Here is a 26140-nt window from a genome sequence, read left to right as displayed (position 1 = left end):
GCTCATGACAACGAATCAATTGATGAGATCCTATGTCGAGCAGAAGAAGCGCGACGCCTCGCTAGGCTACGCACCATAGCATCGCAGGACCGGTCCAAGATCCGCTATGACGGGCGTCACCGCCACGTTTCCTTCGATCCTGGTGACTTTGTGTGGCTCTGGACGCCGTTGCGGAAGCGTGGCTTGTGCCAGAAGTTTTTCGCCCACTACGTCGGCCCTTACGTTATTCTGGAGCGCCTCAGCGAAGTAAACTACCGCATGGAGCGTCTCACGAGCAGTGGACGACGCTGAAGGCTGAAGTGACGCACGTCGCGCGTCTGAGGCGTTACAACCCACGAGATGACTGACTCGCCCGGCGGGCTTCGTCTGCCAGCGGGGAAATGTCACAAGCTGTCATGAACCACGCCTGCCGCGGAGACAACCAGAAGAAAGAAAAGAACGACGTTGGCCAAGCTGCCGCGAGACCGCTCTTCAACAACCGCGCCTATCAACCAGATTCATCTGGTTCTGCGTTAAACACCTCGTGTGTAACAGTATGATTATCTTGACCTCCTAGATTCAAATATAAGAGCGCCAAAAAATAAACACGTGTAGGCAAGAATAACACAAGCGCTAAAGAAGAGGCCGAAGGTAAAGTTGGCCTGAGATATCCAAGAATTCACGCTGTCAATAGCATCTGTCATCTCGTCACGTTTCAAGTTCTTTTTTTCCTCGCACAACTGTAGAATAGAGCGGCCTTCCTAACGACGTTGCTGTCATTATGTGCCCATCAAAGTTCGTTGAAAATGTAAAAAAGTTCCTGTTATTGTGACTACGTATTTTTATTCTTGCCCCCCCCCCCCCCCCCCTATGTAATGCTCAGTTTATTGGGGCTTTTAAGGTAATGAAATGAAATGAAATGTCTGTTTTTTCTTCTATTGCGATAACATTTATGGGGACCCTCGAGGCCTCGGGGACACGGGGACACGCGTTTTATAGCCAGGATTGTTAACCCGCACAACGTTTTATTTTTCCGGGGCGCAGCTAAGTCCGCTATTGCTAGCGAAACTGGAGACTATGTCGGGCACCACCTGATGTGTTTGCTCATTCTGCGCTAGAGAGCCGTATGTATCCTGAAGCGTTATATCGTCCGCGTGCAAGGGGTAGGCTAATTGCGGGGCTTCCTCTAAGACATGAGCGAGTATGCGCATAGCTATGTTAAATAGGAGTGGTGATATTATTGCTCCTTGACGGATTCCTTTGTTAGGCATGTCTATAGGATCTGACCGGGCCTGTCCAATGCCTATTGTGGATGTGTGGTTAGTGAGGACGGACTTGACATATGCAAATATTCGTTCACGGCATCCTATGACATTGAGTTTGTTGAGTTATAGCCTCATGTGAGATGTTATCGAAAGCCCCCTTCAGTTCGACGGCAATAATTAGGTGTTCGCTACTCTTAGGCATGCGGCATGCGACGTCCTCTTTCAGGAGATGAAAGGCGTCCTCTGTGGACAGCCCTGCCCTAAAGCCTAGCATGGTAGGTGGAAAAAGGTGATTGAAATCGATGTAATTTTGAAGGTGGTTCTGTATGACTCATGCAGTTTTCCCATGCCAGGGGTGAACGAGATGGGACGCAGGGCCTCGTTTTCTGGGGTTTTTCCTGGTTTAAGTATAGTTATGATATTGACTTTCTTCTACTCTAGAGCTTCCAATTCATGACCTCGTTCCCAGCAGTCTTGATTCAGGTATTCAGTAATATAGTCCAAGATATCGTCACTGAGGTTCCTAATTATTGCGTTTGCAATTTTTATCTGGCTCCGGTGCCGTGTTTCTTTTCGCTGCTTATGCGGCGGCAAGAACTTCTGCTTTGGTGAGTGGAGCATCCAGTTCTGGGTTTGGTGCCCCATTATAATGGGTGTTACAAGGCGGCCGAGATTGGTCGCCTATATAGCGCGCGGCTAAGCTTTTTATCTGCTCTTCGTCTGTACCCGGGAACTTGCCTGCTATTCTGTGCAGTGTTCTACTCGTAGCAGTTTTGGATTTGTCGAGTTACAGAATGTTACGCAGGATTACCGCATTTTGTACTGTGCCTAAAGTGTCTTGCAAAGGGCTACAGAATTGCACCCATCTTTCGGTATCTAGCTGGGCTGCATAAGCATTGGTTTCCTCTGCTAGGGCCATTATGCTGAGTAACAAGGTGCGGTTGAGGCACTGTTTTTTCCACCGTCTGGACAAGCTTTCGCGGCTCTCCCACAAATGGAGTAGGTGGTGGTCTACCGCTGGTGTTTCCACCGTGCGCACGAGCTTTCTTGAATTTTGCTTGTGGGCCTCATTTATGTGTTGAGTTCATTCCTCAACATTACTCGGAATGCGGTCAGGTCGGGCCTGGGAGCGGAAGGCAACCCAGTCCGTTAGGATGGTGTCACCCACTACTCTACGGAGTTTGGGAGATGAAATGGGCACACCAAAGATATAATGATCGCTTCCCAAGTTCTCTTCTACGTTGGCACAAGTTACTCGTTTAATGTTATAAGTGAGGGTGAAATCTGGAAATGTGTCTCTACTTGTACTGCTGCCTAAGCGTGTGGGTGGTGTCGGTAGGGTAACTAGTTGTAGTCTTAGCTTTGCCGCTAAGTTGAGGAGGTTGTCTTCTTTATGTGAGTCCCTATGATAGCCCCACATGGTGTGGGGAGCATTGAAATCTCCGACGACCACTAGTTGGTCTTTGGTGCCCACAATAATTTTAGCGAGGGTTAGGGGGGTAGTAAAGTCTTCGTGTTTGTGTTTTGGGTTACTGTACGCGTTTAGAACGACTGTAAGGGAGTTGCCCCTTTTCTGTGGCGTAACCACGATTATTTGGTGATTAGTTTCTCTGCGGCCTCAGAAACAAAGGGCAGTGGCATTTATAGCTTTCGATACCAGTGTTGCGACACGAGGGTATTTTGAATTGCCGTTTGTTAGGCGTGTTGGCAAACTGACTTGGAAAGCATATTTAGTACCAGGGAACAAGGACGGAATGGAGCCGACACCGCAATGCGCTAACTTCAACAACTTGATTTTATGCAAACACGCACGCATTAACCCATGCACAGTGGCTCCACCTCATCCAAATCTTACCATGCAAAAAAGCAGACTTCTTATGTAACAAGTCGACCGAAGGGCACTAACACACGTGTCACTATTCCGATAGATAGCCCTGAGCCTCAATAATCTCTCTCACATCTTTATCTTTGTGCTACGCAAGAGCCCGGCAGGATCCATACATTGGCGCAAAACCGCATTCCTGACAGTGAGTTGACAGATGAGCGTATTGCTTATTTTTCACGTTTAGGCTACGTTCCGTTCACCGGTCATTAAGACACCTTCCTGCAAGTCCGATGTAGTTTTCCCCACAGGACAGCGAGAGCTCATAAACGACAGCTTCTACGCAACTCACTGCTGCTTTACGATGATTCGTAGAGCATCCAACAGCTGGCTTACGGTACGGGCCCGTTAATCGACATATTCTTGCGAGCTTTTCTGACGCTGAAAAGACCAGTTTTGTGTCCAGCCGGCTAGCCATTTGCGGCACATTGTCTTAGGAACGTCCTTAATTGTGCCAGGGTGCTTCGCCTTTGCGACTTGGTCTTAGTTGTGCAGGAACCTTGGCTTTCTTGGCTATAGGCTTGAGTCGACGTTTGCATTCCTTGGCGCCAGTAGCGTGGGCTTCCCCACAGGTCCCGCATTTCAGGGTGCATTCGTGCCCGTCCGTTGGGTATCGGGTGCCGCACGTGTTGCAGACAATTATGTTACGGGTGGGGCACACATCAGAGTGGTGGCCGCTGCGGTAGCATACTCCACATACCTGCGTTGTTGCCTTGTTGGGGTAACAGGGCGTCTCCCCGCCATAGTAGTATACATATCTGGGCGTGTACTCAATGCTGAAGGTAAGTACCGCGGTCTTGGTGTCACCCAGTATCCGAGTTTGAAGTATATTCACCCCTTGAGTACGTATACGCAAGTGCGCCATCAACTCTTCGGTGTGTGTCGTCGGGTCAATGCCGGAAATTACGACACGCGAGACTCCGTCCGGAGCTGCCACGTACGAATTCACCTGGTGCAGTGTTCCGTTAACGAGGAGGTGGGTCAACCACCTGACCCCGTCAGCGACTTGCTGGTGAGGTGTAGAAACAAGTATGATGTTAGAGCCTCACCTTAGCCTGGCGAAAAATTGTGTGTCCGTGACTTGGCTTTGACAGGCTATCACCACGGCTTTGGAAATTTGGTGGTTAGTCAAGCCTTTGACAATAAGTCCCTTGAAAGGTCGAAGCGCAATCTTAAAGTCCTTCTTGAGGAGGGGTGGCAACCGGCGACGCTTAGAGCGCGGTCTTGGTGCTTGCGATGTATTCGACTGCTGCTGTTTGGCGGGCGGTTGAATAGTGTTCGCGGCTGCGGTCACAGCTTCTCCACTCGTCAACTTCTTCTGTGATCGAGTCAGGTTCATTTGCCACATGAAGTACGGGTCGTCCAATGCTCCCGTGGCGCGGTCGGACGTTGGCGCATTCTAGCTGTTCGAAGCAAATTCCATAGACTGGGTCTCTTGGAATTGCAGAGAAGTAGGCACAGTACACGGTGCGGTACTCGTATAGGGCCGGTTGGGGCTCTGGTGAAGCCCAATAGACGGCTGGGAGGCCGCCATAAGGATGCTCGGCGTATTCGGGCTTATGCCTATCCGTGGCCGCCGAAGCGAGTGCGTCAGGCTTAGTTTGACCTCGCACAACGGAGAAGTTTCAAGATCCTTAACTGGAAAAATATTGGTCACGTACGGCCAAAACCAGTCTCGGACGGTGCAGAAACACTTCACGGATCATCTAGACACTAAAATTCCCGTCCCAACTCGAAGACATCCATGAAAAAGCCGAAATTTGGCGGAGCGGTGTCTCTTCGAAACGCAAACTGAGCGTCTCCCGTAGCGTTCCCCCCGTCACAGAAACTTACCGGCGTATATATACTCTGTTTCATACATCAGGTGCAACACTTTCGAAGCTGCACAAGAAGTTCAGTCACAAAAATTTATCACTCCGCGCGTTCCCCTCTATGCTTCGTTGCAGGCCAGCGTAAAATGCACTTGCGGAAAATCAGGGGGCAAATATACAGCGAGATGTGCTCCCTGCTCTTAAACCATTTAACTGCTACTGCCTTGCTGTTTCCTACTAACGGTGGCTAAATTTGCGCCCTCTCTGTAGACGTTACGATACCAATATTTAATTACAACCAGGGTAACATGTGCAGGAGAAGCTGAAAGCTGGAAATGACTTCCAGTCCGAGGTGAAACTATAATTAAAAAAATAGACAAATTTGCTCAGAACGAAACCGGAGTTGCGATAACGAACAATACTTAAGAACTGTGGCATTGAGCGTTTTGTGTAATAGTCACTACTGTGGGGCGGCATTATTCTTCATGAAACTCTTTATATTGGAAAGCCATCACTTGTAATTAAACTCTTGCTAGGTGAGCGTCTGTGTTCTACAATATTGTAGACGTCTTGCATTCATTTATTTGTTTATAGATTACATGGCCTATTTTATGTCCATATTGCTGTATTGCTTTACGAAAATGTATATACACATATCCAACAAATGTCAGCTCTGCCGTGTATTTGCTAGTGAGGTAGAATAAACTACAATGCTGGCGTTAAACATGGTTTGTTAGTTTTTAATGTTCCTTGTGGAGTTTTTCGAACGCTCATTGCATATATTGTCAAATGACATTTCCCAAAGCAACCGGAAGCTTGCAAAAACACTCTCCGAACACTGTCTAATAATTCACGACTGGCAAGTTTTCTTCTAGAGTTATATGTAAACACAAATAGGTCAATCACTGAAGTTCTACAGCGTAATTAAGCTGTTTTGTTCTCTTTGCAATAGCCGTTTCAGTGGGCGATATTGGCCGCCACTGCCGCCATCGCCGGACACCGTCGCAGCTATCGCCAGGCACCGTCGCCCACTATGGGGGATTCCGGGGTTTGACGGAAAAATGGTCGGATTGTGGTGGGGAAGAAAGCACTCACAGGCCTGCGCTATACATTCATGAAAAACTTGTCAATGGACAAAACGCTAATGTAGAAGCGAGAGCCAACGTTTCGGCAAGTGGACTTCTCTTTTTCGAGGCGACAAGTGACAAGTCCGCTTGTCGAAACGTTGTATCGCCCTTTTACCTTGTCCTTGTTTTGCTCATCGCCTTGAATTTCAATATAACGCTCTCCCCATGTTTTCCATTAAAATATGTATTTCATACCTGAATAAATCAAACAGGCTAGGTGATTGCTTCTAACCAGCCCGTTCCAAAGGAGGTGACGATAAATCATCATTATCGTCATCACCATTTTCGTTAGCATCGTATTGCGCCATTTTTCAGGTGATGCGAGCTGCGCGCCGCGGTTCGTCGATACGTGCGCCTTTGGCATTGCAGTTGCCTTGTATTCCACCAGGTGTCCCAACATGCAGCAGTTGCATGTTGCATGTAGCTGGACCTGCTTAACTGAAGCAGGCTAATTGACTACGTGTCACCGCCCTGTATCAAATGGGATGTCAATACACCATGATCATCAACGTCATCGTATCGTGCCACGGATCAAGGGTCAAGCGTCACGTAGTCTCGATACCTGTGTTTACCCTTCAGTACACTTGATGGCGCCTCTTCTCAAGGTACGAGCCACTGCTTATGGAGCCAATCGCAGAGCTTCGCGCGCGGCTACAACCAGCCAACGCCAGGCTCGGCACACCTCTGTGCACAAGCCGTAACTCGCCGTTGACGACGGGCGGGAATTTCACATTGATCTCGTCAAAACGACGCAAATAGACCTCACCGCGAACACTCTCTAGCGCTTGCTGCCGAGAATGCAGATCGTACGTAGCCGCTCCTGGAGCTTACGCCGTGACTGTGCTGGCTGTGCCCCGGCAGGGTAGTTACTTTGTTAAAGGCTTCGAAGTTTTCAAGTCTCCGCGATATTGCGAAGAACATTTAGTTTCATAGACCAGACGTATTCGACGCCTGCTTCCACTAAGCGGAGTGCACATTGCATCCCTGCTTAGCTGGACAATTCGTGAACCAGCTTTTCGTGACAAGGCGCTCACGTGACAGAACAGACATGCGAACAGGATGGCTGAGTGTTTAACGCTCGGCTGTTAAGCTTGCGTAATATATTGCGGAATCATACTAAGAGGGTTTCTAGGACGTTATTGAATTTCATGTTTTGAAACGATGGCGGCAGGTGTACGTTACAAGCACATAATTATGGTCGCAGAACGTCCAGATGGGCATGCCGAGGTAAAAGCAGTTGCAGCTTTCTCCAGTCTCACCATTCCATTGTGATACTGTCATGTCAGGCGCCGTCGGAAAAAAGGGGTCCTCGCTTAGTTCTGCAGAAAGGTTCTGTTTCTTCCTGCAAAGGAATTGCAGAATTTATTCTTATGCATAGCCAACTTTGTAAACGGAGAAGAGTATGCATTTGGGCTGGACCACAGCGCAGACTAACACCCAAGTGTCTTTATTCTTTCTGTCAGCATATATGTACTGTTCTACCGCTATCTCAAAAAGGGTAGGACATAATCTCAAAAAGGTCGTCAGCAAGGCACGCGTTAGATTGTTGTTCACTGCCAGAAATAAGTTAGCTAGTCTGTGCCACCAAGTCAATCGGATGACCGAGAACAAAAAAAGGTGTAACAAGCAGCACCAGCAGAGGTTTCTTGTTGATTGTTCTGGCTGTGTGGCTTATAAGATTCCTCTTTCATGCAGGCGTTTCTATATCGGTCAGACGGGGCGGTACATCAATGATCGCATGCGGGAACACTCAAACAAAGTTCAAAAACGAGCTAGTGATAGCCAACTATCACTGCATTATAATAAATGCGGCTGCAAGCTGTCCTTTAAAGATGTCACCTATTTGTCAAAATACCGTGATGACCGCGCACTTCTTATTTCTGAAGCCTTCCACATTCGCAATAGCGGCGAAGCATATGTAAGTCTCCCATCCATTTCTTTCCTTCCGAAGGAGGTAGCCTTATTATCTCATTCATAGCAATTTATTGCGCTGCGCATGCTGAATTTCTGTTGCTTTGTGCTTTGAGATAGCGGTAGAAGAGTATATATATAGGCAGATTGAAAGAATAAAGGCACTTGGTTGTTAGTCAGCGCTATCGTCTGTATCCATCTCGTTGTCCTGTTGTTTAATGCTGTTTACTCCTTGTAAACGTAGATAGAAATACATCAAAAGTAGTCACAAGTATACATAGCACACGGCATTCAATTCATGCCATTAATTCACGGCACCGATCACACAGCCTGCAGAAGAACGCAAGCGAGTACTTTAACTATCCAGCCTATTCCCCGTGCATGAAATCGCAGCCATGCAAAACAACGTGCAACGTTCAAGAGGGAAGTACCACGGTTTTCTCTATTTTATTGGTACAAAAGGCTACAGCAAAAGCGCAATATTTGTGACTTTCCTTTTCTTTATGTTCATATATTTTATACCAGCTCACATTATTGCATGACCGGGCAGTGCCAAGGAATAGGCTCGTATTTACCTCGAGATTTTTTCGCTCGCAAATTTTCAAGCAATATTTCAGGTTATTTACACGGTTTCTAGTACAAGTCACCACCTACCACTATCATACGTTGTACGTGATTCATGAACACGCTAGTCTTGCGCGACTCCTACGACAGAGAACGCTTCCTATGCTATCTTTCAAAAATTTCTGTGAAGATAAATAATTGAGAACAATTTAAATATTCCACATTCAAATATTTAGGCCATTTAGACAATTGAACAATGTGGGTGAAGTATTTCCCTTTAGTTATTTTAACAATATTCCTTAGCAATATTTGTGGGCAGTTTTTTTCATAACGAAAGGCGGAAATTGCGTCTGAGAATTTCTCTATAGCATTATCTTAGAAGTTAACTTGCTAATGCAAAGTTAAGATTGCGTAGGGACAGTAGCATCAAAGGTACGATGTTTTCTGTGTGCTGTAAAGGCTTTCATGTTCCGAATGACCCGATAGTAAAATTTTTACAAGTACCTTACTTTGACCTATTTCTAAATGTTAACGAAATCATGCTGACAGCCACGCCCACATTTTCATTGAAACATAAATTACGAGAACGTGGCAAAGGAGCGCCTAAATTTGAAGAAGAACCGCAACGAGGCAATTAATAGTAGGAACGATGTCAACTACGAAGCTGACTGCTGTCCAACGCTTGGTGAAAGCAATGCTGTCCCCATAGAGACGATGATGCTGCAACAACAATAGGAATAACGATAGTTACAACCTGGTGCTTAATGCTCCAAAGATATTACAAAAGACCCGCCATGGTTGCTTAGTGCCTATGGTGTTGGGCTGCTAAGCACGATGTCACGGGATAGAATCCCGGCCACGGCGGCCGCATTTCGATGGGGGCGAAATGCGATAACACCAGTGTACTTAGATTTAGGTTCACGTTACAGAATGCCAGGAGGCCTTTGTACGGCATGCCTCATAATCAGAAATTAGTTTCCGCGCTTAAAACCCCGTAATTTAACATTACAAGAACAGACATCTCGAAATACAGATTTGAATGCTTGGGGTGAGAGTCTAATACTTTGGTAATATTGCTGAGAAAACAAGTTCTAAGATTCAACAAGGGCCAGGAGTAGAGCATGAAGTATATATAAAAACTGTCAATATAAAGTTACCTTTAGAGACTACAATCCTAGCGTGTAGTCAGTAGGAGGTCACACAGTTGTTTTGAATAACAAATTGATTCACAGTGCCCCTTTTATGCCGCTGTGAAGCGGAACATCTACATATACCCAAAGAAAAGAAATTATTAACAGTTGGCCTTCATACCACGATTAAGTAGTCGGGCCAGGTAAATGTTTCTCAGCCTAACGTCTGGAGTGTCTTTGCAACAGAAAAAATAGAGAGAGAATTAAATAAGTACTTTGTTTGACTAGTGCAAACACATTACTCGGAATAACGATGGACAGAATACAGTGGTGTAACACTTGAAAAAAAAAACAATAACCGGGAACACTGTCGTTGCGGCCGCCAGCATTTTACGCACCGACTTCCCAGTCCTTGACAAAGGTCTTACGAACACCAAAACAACAAGCGAAATGAGCAATGGTTTAAAAAATAATATATCGCTGCCGAACGTGTTCACGCGCCGCACCGTCATACATTATCAAGCTTCTATCTTGGGTGTCGTTTCGTGATTCTCCGCTGTAGAAACACAACGTTTTGCTACCCCATTACACCAGATGAACTCAGAATACAATGGTCACGTCCCAGGCACAGCATTTATATTAGAGGTTTCATTAAAGTGTAAAACCTAGGTACCCATTTCGTTATTCTAGGTTCCTGACATTTAGTGCTGCAACACCGAAATGTGACTGAGGCGTGAACTAGAATAGAGACTTCTGACTCGTCTACTGACGTGGCTGTAGAAATCAAATGGAGGTCTACGAGGTGCGATCCGAGGTCCCATTGCTGGGCTCCTATGGGTCCTTGCCCTTCAACGCAACGCGCCAAAGTCCGCAAGGATTTCATGCCGATAATGTTTTACGAGAAAGATTCCATCAGGAAGCCCTCAGAACAGTCAATAGTATCTATGCCCGTCAACAACATTTTTGTCTTTGGTGACCACTTCGAGACTCGAAAGGTCAAGATGGCAAATAACTGCATCAATACCCACCCTGTAGGCGGAGCCACCAAAGCAACGAGTACGTTGAATGTGCACATCCCAAACCACTCCAATGACGATGGCTGCAAGGTTCGCGAAGCTGGGATGGCGAGTCTTATTCAAAAGTGAGATTCGGCAGGCTTAGCCTCCATAGAGTCTGTGTCTGCGGATCAGGGGCGCTGTAATCATGATGGCGACTTCTAGGTTAGCGAGCCGGGAATGCTGAAATCTACAACATATGTCCAGAAGAACTTCACCTTGTAGCAGCCACCACCATGCCAGCAGCATAGCCGGGCACACGAGCCAGGACACGCAGTGATGGTGACAAGAAATGTTTATCCAGTGCCTGCAGCTCTGGCCTGGCGAGCACGCAAAGGGTAGAACATATCCAGTAGCACATAGATCAGTTACCAGTTACCATGGTAGTGGTAGTTAAATCATGAAGAAAGCGATAAATGTGCCTTGGATGCGCGAAACCGGAAATACATTTGCTTGCCTCTCGACCAAGAAAGGTAAACCCTGTAAAGCGTAGTAAGAAAAATTTATATCCTCAACGACAGTTACAAATTATAGAGTGACGTCGAGGCATGTGAAGACTATGAATTTTATGTCAGATTCACAACAACAAAGGTCGAGTTGATTATTGAAGAAGTAGAAAGAAAGACAGAGAATAACACTGAAGCTGGCGAGAGCAATATCGAGGTAGAAGTCTGCTAGCTGAGGTGACTCTAACTCGTAAAAACAGGAAAGATGCGACTTTACGAACCAACGGAGTAAGATGTCAATTATAAGGCATTTACCGAAAAATATGTGTTTAGTGCCGATAAATATCCGACTGCGGTGAGGGCCCTGAATATTTGGGCAGTGCTCCTGTAATTGAGGAGCAAGCTGTTCATGTGAATTTTCCGGTAGATGTATCTCATGACAAAAGAAAAGTAAACGGAGGCTGACCAAAGAAAATTAGATGCCTCAGGAAGAAGAAGCGAGTGGAGAAGAGAGAAATAAGTTAGGTTCCTGGCACCTCTATCGTTGTAATCTCAAACTGTAATGTTTACGGTTGCGAGCCCGAGAAGAACAATTACCCAAGCAAGATGCGAGTTCAATTTTTTTAAACGTCCGTACAGGCCTAGCCTGAGGCATTGAGTAAGGGGGGCGTTACAAAAGGATTAAAGGGTATATAGGGCATATAACAGAACATAATAGACATAAATTATTTAAAGACAGTGTAAAAATGTACACACATGTTATACAAGCCTTAAATCATTGTACAAAAACAATAGGGTGGTTATGTACATAATAGAAAAAGGACAAACGATACAGCTCTTTCCACAAACAATTAAAGCAATGAAATTGGTTAAGAACAGCTAGGAGTGAAATCTGAGCTCAAGGCATCAGGATTGTAACCAAGAACATAAACAAATACAGGATTCATGCGACAAACGAACTTGTATGCCGATATGAAATGAAAACGGGAATCGTGTGGAAGACGGAGAAAACTCATACCGAGAAGAGAGACGAACAAATAAAAAAGGAAGCGCAAGCATGCGTGATGCTTCATTTCCGTCTCATCAAACTGATAATTGATGCAACACCATCACACTACATATATCGAAGCGATTGCTCTAATGACATCACAACAATCAGCGTAGGAAAATCCCACAAGCAGTGGAAGCACCCCTCAAAGAGGATGTCGTGCTTCGCTAGTCTGTTCATCCTAAACTTCTTAGATAAGAGTGCTGCAAAACGTAAGACATACCTACAGCGTGGACGCCAGCACAGACGATGAAGCGCTTCTATCGGCTGAGTTATAGGGAAAGAACACAGCGGGAGTGAATTCGGGAACGAAAATGCCAACGCGCAGAGAAACTTGCAGCACTGTTTGGTAAACGTGGAATTCCAACTGAAGCCTTATTCCTAAACTTTTACTGATTGAAATGACTTGAATATTGACTGAACAGGACTGTTACAGTGGGCAATGGAATAAAGCGAAAAAATACATGAGATGTGATAAGCTTCACGGATGCTTCACGGACGCTTCACGGAAATTCAAGGATACGCTTAGCTATATGGCTATCAGGGTCCAGTTTCTGGCAGCTGTTGAAAGAAGCAAGTGCTCTGGGTTCAGGAAGTTATTCTGCAGGAATGGTGTGGAACTACAGTGTAACCACCGAGCGGACACTTGAAATCTCGGAGTAAAAAAGACAGATCAACAACGATCACAACAAGAGGCACCTGTCTTGATAAAGCAGCGAGCAGTCAACTTGACGGCAGGCAGCTGACTAAGCTTGCGAACGGAAACCTTTTCACGAATGTTTACTTGAGTGGCTTCGCTTTTGCACGGGTGAGGATATCTGGAATATAGAAGACGACGACGGCTGAGTGCTGTACACAAAGCGTTATAATTAGGATTTGGGTTTAAAATAATGAGGAATATATGGGCAGCTATGGCATCGGTTTCGGTTCTTCACAATATCTTCCAAGTTAGCGTGCACCAAATGTACCATATGAACTTTCTAGACATATAAATATTGAAAGAGACAAAATATATAATGTTGTTCTGAGAAAAAAAATATCTTTACGACATTGACCACTCAAGGTGACGTTTATACTAAAGATGCACAAGGCTTAACAGGCGTTCTGCAATTTTAACCTCCATGCGTATTGAACGCAGTACTTGGTGTCTCTTGATTTGCTAGAAATTGCGGCGGTTTGGGCAGGAATCGAGAGGCTTTGAATGAGTGCCGTTGTCTCCCACAACATCTGTAGTTTACACTAGCACAAGGTAGCAACCTATAAGTCTGGAAGCCATACTCAATGCAAAAAGACAACGCTTTCGGAGCCTGTATAAAAGTGCAAGATGTGTTTTTACTGTCACAGCATAGACCTATTTTGTTCTATACTTTTATGAATAATAAATATCTCTAGCGCATAAGTGCTGTCATTGCTAGCGAATATACGCTAGCGGTAGTACGGTGCGATACTTATCTGTTACTGCAGCAGACCGGAATGGTAGAATTGATTTCAGTTCTTAGGTTAATTTCATATGACACATAAGCTGGCCACCCGCTGGCGCATAAGCTGAGGCAAGCTACTAGCTCCGAGAGAAAACAGTTTTGGAGTAACGGCCAAAGTGCCAGACCTTAAAAAATTTAAGCGTTCGTGCCTTGAAATGTAAGTCAAGACGTAACTTCCAGTTCCGTGTGTGACTTCATAATTTTCTTCTCTATGTCTTTCTTGAAAATTGTCATGGCGCTACAAACATCGCGAAGGCTGCAACACGCCGCCATTTACAGGGCATGTGGCCTTCTATGAAAGCTTCGCTACCTTCGACACGCTTCTGGGTGATTATTGAGCTTTGGGCCTATGTAAGGAAATCACCATCGTCATTAACACATGACAATCATCTGAAAGGGCTGGTTGGTGTTCGTACGAGAGAAACATCTGCGCAATTAGGGCGTAATTGCTAGATCTTACTGGGATCCAATCAGTACACCAGCTCGTATGTAATTTAGAGACCACATAATCATTTTAGAGGCGTAATTAGAACGCACGAATGTCCTCCGAGATTCCTCACCAGGATGGGAACACTGAGAAACCTAACCAGATTTTAAATGACTAAGCGACTCGCGATGCTACGGGGCCTTTGGGCATGTGCTGTCGGAGATGTCTGTTGTGTTGTTTTTATTTGGAAACACTCTTGTACACGTTATTCACTTTCTGGCTTGCAGAAACCTGACAATAAAGAAAAAAACTCGTCTTTGGCTTAATGATAAGATAACAGGGTTACAGCGCTGGGGGGCTGAAGTTTGAATCCCGTAACTGGCTGCGCTTCGTTTCCGTAAGAGAGAGGAAGAATCTACACGGTGAGAACCCGACCAGCGACCGAATCACCCAGGCGAAAGCATCAGACTGTAGTCAAAGATAGCATCGCTTTTAAAAAAAGCTACCTTGCTTATATACTATAGAAATAGTGAGCCTAATTGCACAGTTTATTTTTGGGAGTAATCTGCATTTTTTTTTCGTGCAGCGTTTGACCGGTTGTTTGTTTGTGTTGAGCCATGGGTTGATATGATGGTGGCCCTGAAAGCGGGTGCGGGCGGTCGGTGTGGTCGTCGCTGCCTTCGCGAGCGCCTCGCAACTGCTGTATGTATGACCTAAGTTTGGGTGATGAATTATCACTGGGAATAACAAAAAATAGTAGTCAGTAACTTTAGATGAAAGATAGTAGCACTTCGTTATTCAGCTTCGATAATTATTAATGTATCAGCTGCTTGGCGAGCGTCTTCTTTTTTTTTCTTTAATATCATGTTGCAGTAAAATCTCGCTGTTTATCATTCGCCAGTAAGCACCATGTTTTTCCAAAGCATGCGAGGGGTAGTATGCACTTCAAAATGTGTAGTCTATTACTAAAAGAAAACAAACTACACTTTGTCAATGTTTTTGCGTGAAAACACATTTCCCCAGGTGGGTTTCTCACTGCTAGTAGATGGTACTTGTGCCACGCCGAATCTGAAGGGTTTCAAGAGGACTGCTTTTCGCCGTTTAGCGTGGTGACACGTTCCCCAGTGTTGTACAAACGCCGTATAGCCGCTCCCTTGTGGGTAAGTGGCACTGGGTGGATTCATAATCGTGGCGCGTTCAAACGGCCCAATATTTTTTTGTAGAGTTCGCGTAAATGTGTAAAGCTGCTTGCGTTCAGCTGCCGAATGAAGCGGTGCGTGACGGAGCGTCCATTTTGCTTCTGTGTCGTTTTACAGCCAAGCCGACAGCAGGTAACTCTCGTCTCCGGCAGACCAAGATTCAAGGGACACAACAGCCAGTCAATTTTTACCACGCGCAAAACTGACTCGCTCTTAGACATATTCAAGCAATTTTGTTAAATAAATCTGCATTCCAATTCGGCCGTTATGCAATTGCCCTGGCCGTCCGCTATCACTGCTGGGTCGCCATTGTTGTACACCGTGACGCGGCGTTGCCTACACAGTGCCACGACTCTGAAAGCCGGCGCAGCTTTTTAGAGACAGTAGCCTGGCCTAGAGGCTGGACATTTATTGCCTCAAGATGTATCGTCGCTTCGCTGCGGTTGTTCGATTCCCGCTGGCGTTCCATTACGAGTGAGGGTTTCGGTTTGTGGGGAGAAAGGAGGCATACATCTGAAGCTCTAATAGGAGCACAGCTCAGTGTCTTCTGGGAGAAGCAAGTGTGAAGAAAGCGGATAGAAAAATGAGACAGGGATTAGAGGGGCAAGATGCCAAGCCATAGCAGGAGTGTCAGTGGGCGACAGCAGACCTTTCGTCTGCTGCACAGCGAGGTGTCCTCCAGAAAATCAAGGATTGCCTTGAAGACATGGCTATGCAGTGACGCGTTGGAAAGACGCGATCCGTGATAGTGCATTTACGGAGCTGGCGCAGGCTAGCAGCGAGTTTTAATCGTTAGTCGCATGTTCTGGGCAGTGACACAGGAGGCGATACAGTGTTTCCTCTCCCCCGCAATCTGTGCAGGCAGAGTAGGAGCTCCTGCCCAGTCGGCCCTAGCAGCAGCAGCAGCCAACTCGCACTCTCTCAGCGGAAATGCCTGCTCTTCCCGAAGAAGCCGCTATTGAGGACCACAGGCAGGGGTTGGTCTCCAGCAAACCTAGAGTCTGGGTGGCAGTTCAGCAGCAGGCATTGCAGGAGATGCCTTGATGAATTGGATGAAACTAGTGTTTTGCTGACTGCCGTTGGGGACTAGTGAACCCGCTTGGAAAGTGCGTCTGCTTTATCATTGTCTGGTATCCCTACATGAGATGGAAGTCATTGCCGGGTGATGTCGCTTCTGCTAGCCTCGAAGGCACGTAGTTTTGTGGCTAGGAGTGCTGTGCTGAAGCAGAGTTTTCCTGCATGTTTGAGGGCCAACAGGGCAGCACGTGACTTCCACAGCACTGCAACTGGTGGCGTAAGAGGATTCTCGGTGATTATGTCTACAGAGAGATGCAGGCTAGCGGTTTCTGCAGTGGTTGAATTTGCTGCAAACTATAAGGTTGGAATGCAAAGCCGTTTTTCTAATTAAATGTTGCTGCATCTTAGTTAACCTTTCCTTTATCACTGTCCACATTAATGGATACTTCTTATAACGCCAACAACTCCTGAGGGTAAATTCGCGAGGCAAAAAAAAAAAAAAAACCGCGAGCGTTTCTCGGCGTGGTCAATGGTTTACTCACCTTCCAAAGGAGAGGACCATATTTCCACTAACATGGCCATTAAAGATAAAAGTAAGAAGGAGATAGCTGCGAGCGGTCTCAGAAACCTTCCAGGTTGCTACGGCCAGTGTCCACATTTGTGGACCATGTTCTCAAGCGAACTATTCAACAACGAACAGATCCAAAGCATTGAAATCACGCTTGTTTATCAGCCTGTAAAATGGTTTTGACTGCTTCTGAATGAGGACGCCATCTGTCGACTGAGAAAACCATTAAACAAAGAAAATGGGTGCAAGCAGCTCACAAGATGTTCTCACAATTTCATATTCAGAATAATTTTTGTTAGTATTTTTATTTTTATTTTAGCTGATGAAGTAGTGTGAAATAAAAGATAAAAGCGGTTACTTATTTGGTTGTTTACCATTTGTTGGTCGTGAAGAGAATAAAGTGCACCAGATGGCCCGAAAGAATTCGGAGCCCTAGCATTACTGTGTCTTAAATAACTCACTGTTTAGTTAGAGGACGCTGAACCCCGCATTAAAAAAATCTCCTAATGGTATTTTACTTTTACTACTTCAGTAAGCGCACTTTTTAGTTAGTGGATTGACATCTGCAACCCTCACCTAAATGTTCGAGCCAGAAGCTTGTGAGTTCAGCGTTTAGCGTTCACAATCAGAAGGCATAAAAGAAAACATGTGCTTATTAACAATGACGTTCTGCTGACTGTTTTACTGCAGCTACTTCTCTCTTAGCTCTTCTTCGATGTTATTTGTTTGGCCTACCACTTCGGAATAAACGGTCGAAACGTCAAATTATCGAAACCACAGCTGTGTAATAGCTGAAAACGTTGTGGCTTATTTTGATAAAAGGCAGAGTCCCCGCAAAAATACAATTTTCTGATAGCGTATCTTTAGAAGACGATTCGCCTTTCTAGATAATAGTTTCCTAATCTCCATTAATGTCCAACCTCCCTCACTGAAAATCTCGAGACTCACAGTGACGTGATAAATGTTAGTAGATTGTTTAGAAACTGGTATGTCGACCAATGCGTGGTTTCCATACGTTGCGTAACAACGTTTGAAGCTTGATGTTTTGTCTTGGGTCACAACATTAACTAGTCACGCACGACATTATGCCTTTTTACAAGCTACCACAAAACCTCAAAACATAGAGGTTATAAGCTTTTATGGTAGCATAAAGCAGTCTTGAGCAGTTGGTTCAATCACAAGGCATTACGCGGGAAAGAAATAGTGTAAGAACAGCGTAGCCGAAAACGTTACTTTACCAAAATTAAGAAAGTAGTGGCTTTGAAGTCATTCAGAATAAATAAAGCAAGCAGAAGTCAACAGCGAATGACAATAATCTCGATTTATTGCAGCACCTGAAAGTACATACCACTCTGCCTTAAAAATGTACTTCTAGGCGGGCCCTCTAGTACGCGTACGACAGTTCATTGTGCAAACTATATGAGCTAGACGTAACGAATTCGGTAGGATAAATATGCGATATATACGTCACTTCCAAAGGTTTGGTGGAACTTCCTCGCCGTTCACGCAGACATTGCAGGTGACAATCGCCGAAACAGGCGCTTGCTTAGCCGAAGCAGTACTCATGCGCGGCCATTCTAAACATAGGTTGCGGATGCAGGCTAAGGCAAGAATAGGGCGCTTTAGCACAATATCGAACGTGGCGTTACCGACAGGAGCGCTTGGTTTATATAGACATTTGAGGGCTTAATATACATTGCCGACATAATGTACTAACAAAAAATATAGATTATGCACAGGTACTTACACTGGGCACGTCATTACAGTGAGCTCGAACTCGTAATGGGACCTGTTCAGGAATAGTTTATCATAGTACTTGCACGGGGCGTAGGAGGATGTATTGTACACATAAATGTGTTCTGTAGTGTTGAGTAGCTGCAAGACGTGCAAAGTTTTAGATGGTTGCTCTGAGAAGCATGTGCTGATATGAGGTTTACAAAAGTCGCTTGAAAGACATGTTATAACATAAATTCCTAGCGATAGGTCACATTAGTGATAATATTATAGATTGAAGTATTAGTCCCCCTTTTTAAACATTTTCGTGCCAATTGAGGCCGAGTCACACTTCATCGCCCTGGTGTTTCCTCCAAAATATGGCAGTGACAAGTGTGACTCGTTCAGAATTTTCTATTCGTGGAACGAGTGCGACAGACAAGGTGCAGTGAGCTCATCCTTTTGGTTTCAATGCTGCGCTATTAAATGGTGCTAACTTCCCCCACCCCACAAAAAAAAAAAAAAAAAAACTTGGTGCGACTCAAAATAACACTTCTTCGTAAGTGCGCTTTACAAATGGCCGGTCCCCTTCGCTAATATTATGTGCAGTATCAGCACTGACTGGAATTTGCAGTTAACAACACTGCCAGCGTACAATAATTGTTTAAGGACGTCCTGGGGACAAAATTACGAAGCGTTTTCGTTCATAAGTGTTGTTTTCATCTCAATGGCCATCTTCGCGAATGATATTCCAGCATCAGGATTGGCAGAAACTTGCGCTAACAACAACACAAACGAAACATCTTTTTGTGAGTGTGAGTCCTGCTTTTTGATGGTGCAGTTTACAGAACGGATAAAGAAGTCTGGTTTTTTGGAGTTTTAAATCTGGCGGTACGGAAAGAGGTAGCTCCAGTGCCGACGGTGGCATTTTTCGCAGCTGGAATAATGGTGTTCCTGGGCATTCCTTCACCTTAGGGGGTAAAGAATTATCACTGAAAACCAATGTTGGTTTTGTGTTTTCAGTTTCAACTTACTATTGACGCTAGTGAGGAACATTTAGTTCATCTGGCAGGCGTTCTCACTTTAAAGCGGCTCATCAAGAACCCTTTGTACCGGCATCTCTGCGATTTTCCTTCTTCGCTTCCCATGAATGTTTCATCCTATGGAGTGTAGAAGCACACCTGACTGCTCCTCAAAGAAATGCTGCTTTTCCTAGACTGTTTCCCTGCCATTGCTCATCTGCAATATCTGCAACTCATTAACATGAAAAATAATTGAAAGTAAACCACAACAGCAAACTGAAGAAATGGAGCACTGATATTGAAGCATAGGTAAACGTTTTCGAAAACATCTTTAAAAAAAATTTGAAAACATCGGTTCTTCTAAAACATGGCCATATTGAAAGGATTAAGCCATCCTATAAAGACATGCTAAATTACGCCTACTGGTAAATAAAGCGAAAAAGAAACCAGGTTGTTAAATTCCCTGGAAGTGCTTATGACAGAGAAATATAACATTGCTGGTTCTAGTGGTTTGTAATGAAAGACAAGCCTTCATTTCCCTAAATTCCGAGATACTATACCGGGCTATAGACTTTTCTAGTCGTTTTTATGTCCGCATGGGACAGGCGCATGAATTTAAATGTGCTTTGCAAGACGTTCATATATGGGAAAATATACACGCACGGACACACGGTGACCTGCGAGGATTTGAAATCAGGTCCGCTGATTGCCTGTTCGAGACTTTACCTCTCGGTCACTCGTTTTTCGCTTTCATCTCTTGCATTATTTTTAAACTTAGGTTAAAAAAAACAGCAATGACGATGACAAAGTTGCAGTGTCTCCCGAAAGGAGAAACATCGATTGTGCAACTTATAAGACAGCCTTACGAAGTAAGGATAGTCGCTTAATTGGTCACATACACCTGTAAACATTCGCTTACTAATTCAATTACAAGCGTTGTGTTAGGCGCGCACAGGCAAACATATATACATCGAACTCGATGGCCACGTAAACTCGCTGGCAGAGCCCTGGAATGAAGAAGAGCGGCAGCAACAGCGAGCGATTTGAGCTTTGTGATACCTCTACCTTCAATGCGAAAAAACCAGTGACAAAAAAGCGCACACGAAGCTGTAACCCTTCGGCGCACGTAGGTTCTGTACTCATCGCAGATACCGTTCAATAGAGTGTCCGCCCGACAGCGCTCAACCGCGCCATAGGCAGCTGCCGCTTTAGTAGAAAGCCCCTGCCCCCTGGTTTCTTACGAACGATGGAAGACGGCGTGTTTCCTTCCCACCTTCCTCCCTTGGGCCTGCGAGATCGAGCCACCCATCTTCGGCTCACCATCGCACGCTTTTACTCGCGCCTACAGCATACGGCGCCAGTTCCGTTGTTATCGCACTTGAACTTTGTACGGGACATCACAGCCGCGGAAGGGGGGGGGGGGGGAGCGGACGATGGCGACGATGGTGGCGGGATTATGCCAGGGGTGTCCATTAATTGTTCTTGTAATAAAAGATGCCTGTAGACGCTACCACTTCGGCAGGCGTACGTACGTGCTCTAGGATGGGTCTGTGCGCTGTAGAAAAAGTGCAATTAGGTATTTAGCCCATTCACTTTTAGACCGGTGGAAAAGACATTTTATTAAAATACGCGGGGTGAAATTATGAAGCATTTCTCTTAGAAAAATTATGAATATCTAAATACTGGATACAAATCGTTGGATTCCCAACTGCAAAGCTCCTTCCTTCGAAACTGTAGCTGAGGTATCTTTGCCAGACACTACCATGCTACCATGACTCTGGCCGGGACGGCTGATACAAATGCCAAGATGGACAAATTCATTTATATCAAAATATGCAGCAATTGCAGTGGCGGTGCAGGCCACAAATTGTGCAGATCCGATGCCGGTGTTCCAATCTGTGCGAAGCGAAGCTTTCGCAAAGCGTTTAGTGAGGTACTGCAAATTTGTCTGTTCCATTTCTGCGCCTTTTGGACAAAACCAAACTGGCGAACGCATGTGGTCTCGCGTATCCTTCCTAAGCGACGTGATGAACTGTTGTTTATCCTAAATGTACCGGTCGCCTCTTGGCTAGTCCCCCGTTGAGGGTATGTTGCATAGAGTAGGAATCGTTATCCTAGTGAATACACGGCGTTAATCACAAAGAGCTTGTTGGTGTTGGCACTATGCGTAGTGCCCACTTCTTGGCTGCTCTTTTGTTATGGTCATCTCACACAATATGAAAAGCATCAGCATGAAAGTCAAGACGCGGACACGCTTTTCGACGGATCACCAGCGATGGGTACGTGCGATGACATCGAAATCATGGTCATAATCTACACGTGGTGATTATCTCAAAGGGATAGTCGCCGTTGGCATGAATGTATCACCCAGTTTCTACACCCCCCTGGGCCCCCGTTGTGGATAGGAGCTATTGAATGAAAATCATCATCCTAATCAACATGCATACACATTTTGCCGATACCCAGCTGTGGGTATGAACCATAGAATGGGTGTCATAATTATCATTAACACGCAGTGATAATCTCGAAGGGCTAGTTGGCGTTGGCACGATGTGTAGAGCCCGCTTCCCGACTAATCGCCTGTTGTGCGTACGGTCCACAGTTTAGAAATTGTCATCATAATGAACACGCCACGATCATTTCAACGAACTTTTTCTATTGGAACTAGACAAGCCTTCATGCGGATGTCGAGTCTCTAGGCACCACAATACCAAACCTCTAAAGTACTTCGCGTCTATAACTCCTCTTACTGACGAAGACTGTTCAGTCATAAGCAGTCGCGGTACTAGACAAGAGTTAGAGGTTGCCATTGATCAGTCACCTACGTTAAGAACTCCCGGTCCTGAGAGAATTTTAGGTCACTTTTGCAAATCCATTAGGTCCTTTTGAAGGTCTGCTCTACTGAATATATTTTAATGAGTTGATAACTAGAGGCTTTACCACAGTGTCTCACAAAATGCCACAATGAGTTAATACCTAAAATACTGACCGAGAAGAACTACGTTCTCTTGAGAGTTATAGACTGATTACATTGTCGAACGCTGACTACAAAATTCTTGAAATTATTTTGTCAAATCGTTTGCAGGTTCCGATGCCAATTGTCATTGTTCCTCATCAAACATGTATAAGAAACCGCTTCATACAAACTAACATACACGTCGCCCATACAGCTCTGCACTACTACTCCACTTCTTATGAACAATTTGCGATGATTCAAAGAACCTGGTGAAATCCTTTTCATCGGGTCCGGCATTTTCTTTTCTTTTATCTTCTATAGCACACTAGCGTTCGAGATAGCTTAATGGCGTTCTATTTTGTTATACAGTCATAATAGAACTGGCTTCGTTATCACTGGTAGCCTTTAAGATTGTGTCCACATCCGTTCCTCATTGAAACAAGGATTGTTTCAATGAAAGATACCCAAACCCAAGATACCCAAACCACCCTGTTTGGGTATCTTGAGCTGCACCCACGTTCGTGGTCCTAAGGTACTGGGTAATGAGGTGAAAGTGTTAGCATAGGCTGACGTTATCCCATTCGTCTCTAAGAACAAGTCGAACATTGATGTAACTCCGAACCCGCCGTGTTTGCTTAGTGGCTATTTGGATGGGATGCTTAGCACGAGGTCACGGGATCGAATGCCGGCCACGGCGGCGGCACTTCGACGGGGGCGAAACGCGAAAACGCCCGTGTACTTACATTTAGGTGCACGCTAAAGAACCCCGGGTGGTCGAAATTTCCGGAGTCCCTCACTACGCCGTGCCTCATAATCAGAAAGTGGTTTTGGCATTTAAAACCCCATAATGTTTTTTTTTTTGAAATTCCGACTATCAAATAGGTGCTTGGTACTGTCTACTGTGGGAAAACGAAGAAACCTAAGAGCTCTGTGCTGTGGTTTAAATTTTGAGCAGTTACATCATTACATTAAGCATGCATTAAGTGATATTGTGTGCTACTTAAACATCTGGGTGTTCCGCTGCATGCCTACCCGTTAAGTGCACACTACTCGAAAGAGAGTGTTGCGGTGCATAATCGCTATACAAGTACCTTTGTACCGCAGCGTCTTCGAATATTTGCAAGCCTCCAGCATTTCTTTGGCAACCAAAACTTTAACTTTCTCTATAATTCTGGTTATTCACTGCGCACGGCGTTACGTTTGACGTTATCACATAATTTTTTTTAATGTATATGGTGTTCGGGCTTTGAACCTAGACGACGGGATAACATTTTTTCGACCAGTGAGTCTGCGACGGTTAGGCTTGGCCCATTTGAATGTGGGATAGTTACCCTCAGGGTTTCTCGTTTGATGGGAAAGCGTAAAATGGCCTATTAGGCGAGAAAGCTTCCGTCTGTCGTCTGTAGAAGTGAAACGGCATGTATATTCCCCATTGGCTGCAACGCCCCTTCATGAGCACGCTGCAACGGAATTCCTATGGACTGGTCTGCCCCGTCACCAGCGCGCCTCGACATAGCAGAATAGGCAAAAGGGAATACCTGCTGCCGCGATACCACTTCAGGTAATGTCTAAAGGAAGAGGCCATGGCCGCAACGCCACGTCATCGTCGCTTTCGCTCTCGAAGCCCCGGCGCGGTTTCTCACACTCCTCACTGGGCTTACGCTTAGCGCACGCCTGCCGGCATCCGTGGCCGCTGCTGCTTCCTCTCGCTGCGCAGGACGAACAGTAGCATGCGACGTTCGCTTCTTAGTAGTTGTTAAGTTTGTTAGTGTGGTTAGTGTGCCTACGTTTACAAGCTTACACGGCGGATAAAACCACTATCCTTACTTCGTGTAGCTGTTCACTGATTTGCTATCGCAATCGATGCTTCCCATTTCGAGCAAAACCGACTGTTTTTAAGTATGATGTGCTGTGTCATCAAAAACGAAATAGGTTCTATGCCGCTCTATTGATCGATATACATCGTATTACTAGGACATCATGCACTTGCAAGAGCGCGAAAATCTAAGTATTCTCTCCTGCAAGAAGTTCTTTTTCGGACCAATTAAACACAGGAACGTTTCCACTTAGAACATGGCTGCGGAAATAAAATACTTTTGTTTTCTCGAATAATTGTACACTTTGTAAGACACCAGATACAATCGAACTCTGAATTATTGATTTTAAAGATGCCATTTAATTCTGCAATTCTGTCCGTAGAAATTTAAAAAAAGACATTGATCAAAATGATCACATTTTCTGATAGCTGTTGTTCGCTGTGATGACATACAATTTGACATGTTTTTACTGATAAATAGTGGATAACCAACAGACCGCATTGGTGAAAGAACCGCACAAACAATACCAATTTCCCCAGGAGCCCATATCTCGCAGATGATTATGTACTTGAACGACATTTACGATCAAAATGAGTGCCATCCGGACTTGCATACACATTTGAATAAGTGTTTAACTTCTTCTCTGAAGTCATTATCGTGATGGAAAGTTTTTATTGCGTTTTCACGTTTTTTTATGCATGCTTGGTGACCTAGCATTGCTTATGTCAATCTGATGCTCACATTACTGTGACTAGTTGAATAGTGAATAGAATAGTGAATAGTTATTGCGAATGCTGGCAGTTCCATGTTCGATCTTGTCGCAAAGTAGGCTTCATTTTTTTTTAAGTGAATGCGGATCTGCACGCTGACAACCCTACCACTTACCTACCGACAGACCGATTGGCCCAACTGAACAGTAGAACGGTAGACAAAAAATCTTCGCCTAAAAACATTTGTCTACCCATCGCTCTCTGCTTTGCTTTCCTTGCGAGCTCTCCAAAACAAGCTGGGGCCAAGTTTGTGCGAACAAAAGCGAGTAACATATGACGACAATACTTACTTCAAGAAGCTTTTGCAGCGAAGCATCAGTTTTAAACGAATATGCATCGCACAGAAGTGGACCTACGCAGACTCCGAAGGCAAAAATGAACGTTAAGGTAGCCATGTTTTGCCCCTTCTTAAGCGCAGCACAGAGGCAAGTTCCCTACTAGGGTTCGCAAACAGCGAAACAGCGTCGCAATTTATATAAGCGCTAAGAATGAACCAGATATATTCCTTGTACGTTTTGACTCATTCCTATGCTACTATGAAGAAACATTTTAGCGCACGTTGTCAACGAGTACATCTGTCGTCACTTTCGTAGCACCAATGTGACATTTACTGAACACGCGTCTTCTTCAGAATCACTCATTTCAATATGTTGTGTTCTTTTAAGCTTGCAGTAGTGGAGGATGAACCTGATGGCAGCAGTAACTGCGGGATTGATGTTTAAAAAATAAGATCTCATGTTTCAAGTGTGAAAATCCTCGGAAACAGTACATTTATATAGAAGACAAATATTCCCGTTAACACGCTCAATGCATGGTCAATGCTCCCTATTCACACATTGCTTCACTTGGCCTGCAGAGGCACTGGCGCATGAAGTGTCGTGGATGTTTATAAGTGTGAACAGGACAAACTATTGCTCACGTTGCAGTTTATCGTGGCGGAATTTGTGCACTA

At 45.0% G+C, this 26140-nt stretch overlaps 1 long non-coding RNA gene across 1 annotated transcript in view; it reads right to left on the bottom strand.

Moving 5' to 3' along the window:
- The window catches only part of LOC126522959 (uncharacterized), a 42770-nt gene extending 17216 nt beyond the window's left edge, over positions 1-25554 (bottom strand). The window contains exons 1-3 of the long non-coding RNA XR_011894927.1: positions 25479-25554; positions 18658-18785; positions 7324-7406 (exon numbers count right to left, since the gene is read on the bottom strand). This is a non-coding gene — a long non-coding RNA (uncharacterized lncRNA). The remainder of the gene's footprint in view (positions 1-7323; positions 7407-18657; positions 18786-25478) is intronic.
- Positions 25555-26140: the final 586 nt, after the last annotated feature.

The sequence above is a fragment of the Dermacentor andersoni genome, chromosome 6 (assembly GCF_023375885.2).
Source record: "Dermacentor andersoni chromosome 6, qqDerAnde1_hic_scaffold, whole genome shotgun sequence".
NCBI lineage: Eukaryota > Metazoa > Arthropoda > Arachnida > Ixodida > Ixodidae > Dermacentor > Dermacentor andersoni.
The sequence above is the reverse complement of the archived record's forward strand: the minus strand, read 5'-3'. Positions and strand labels throughout refer to the sequence as shown.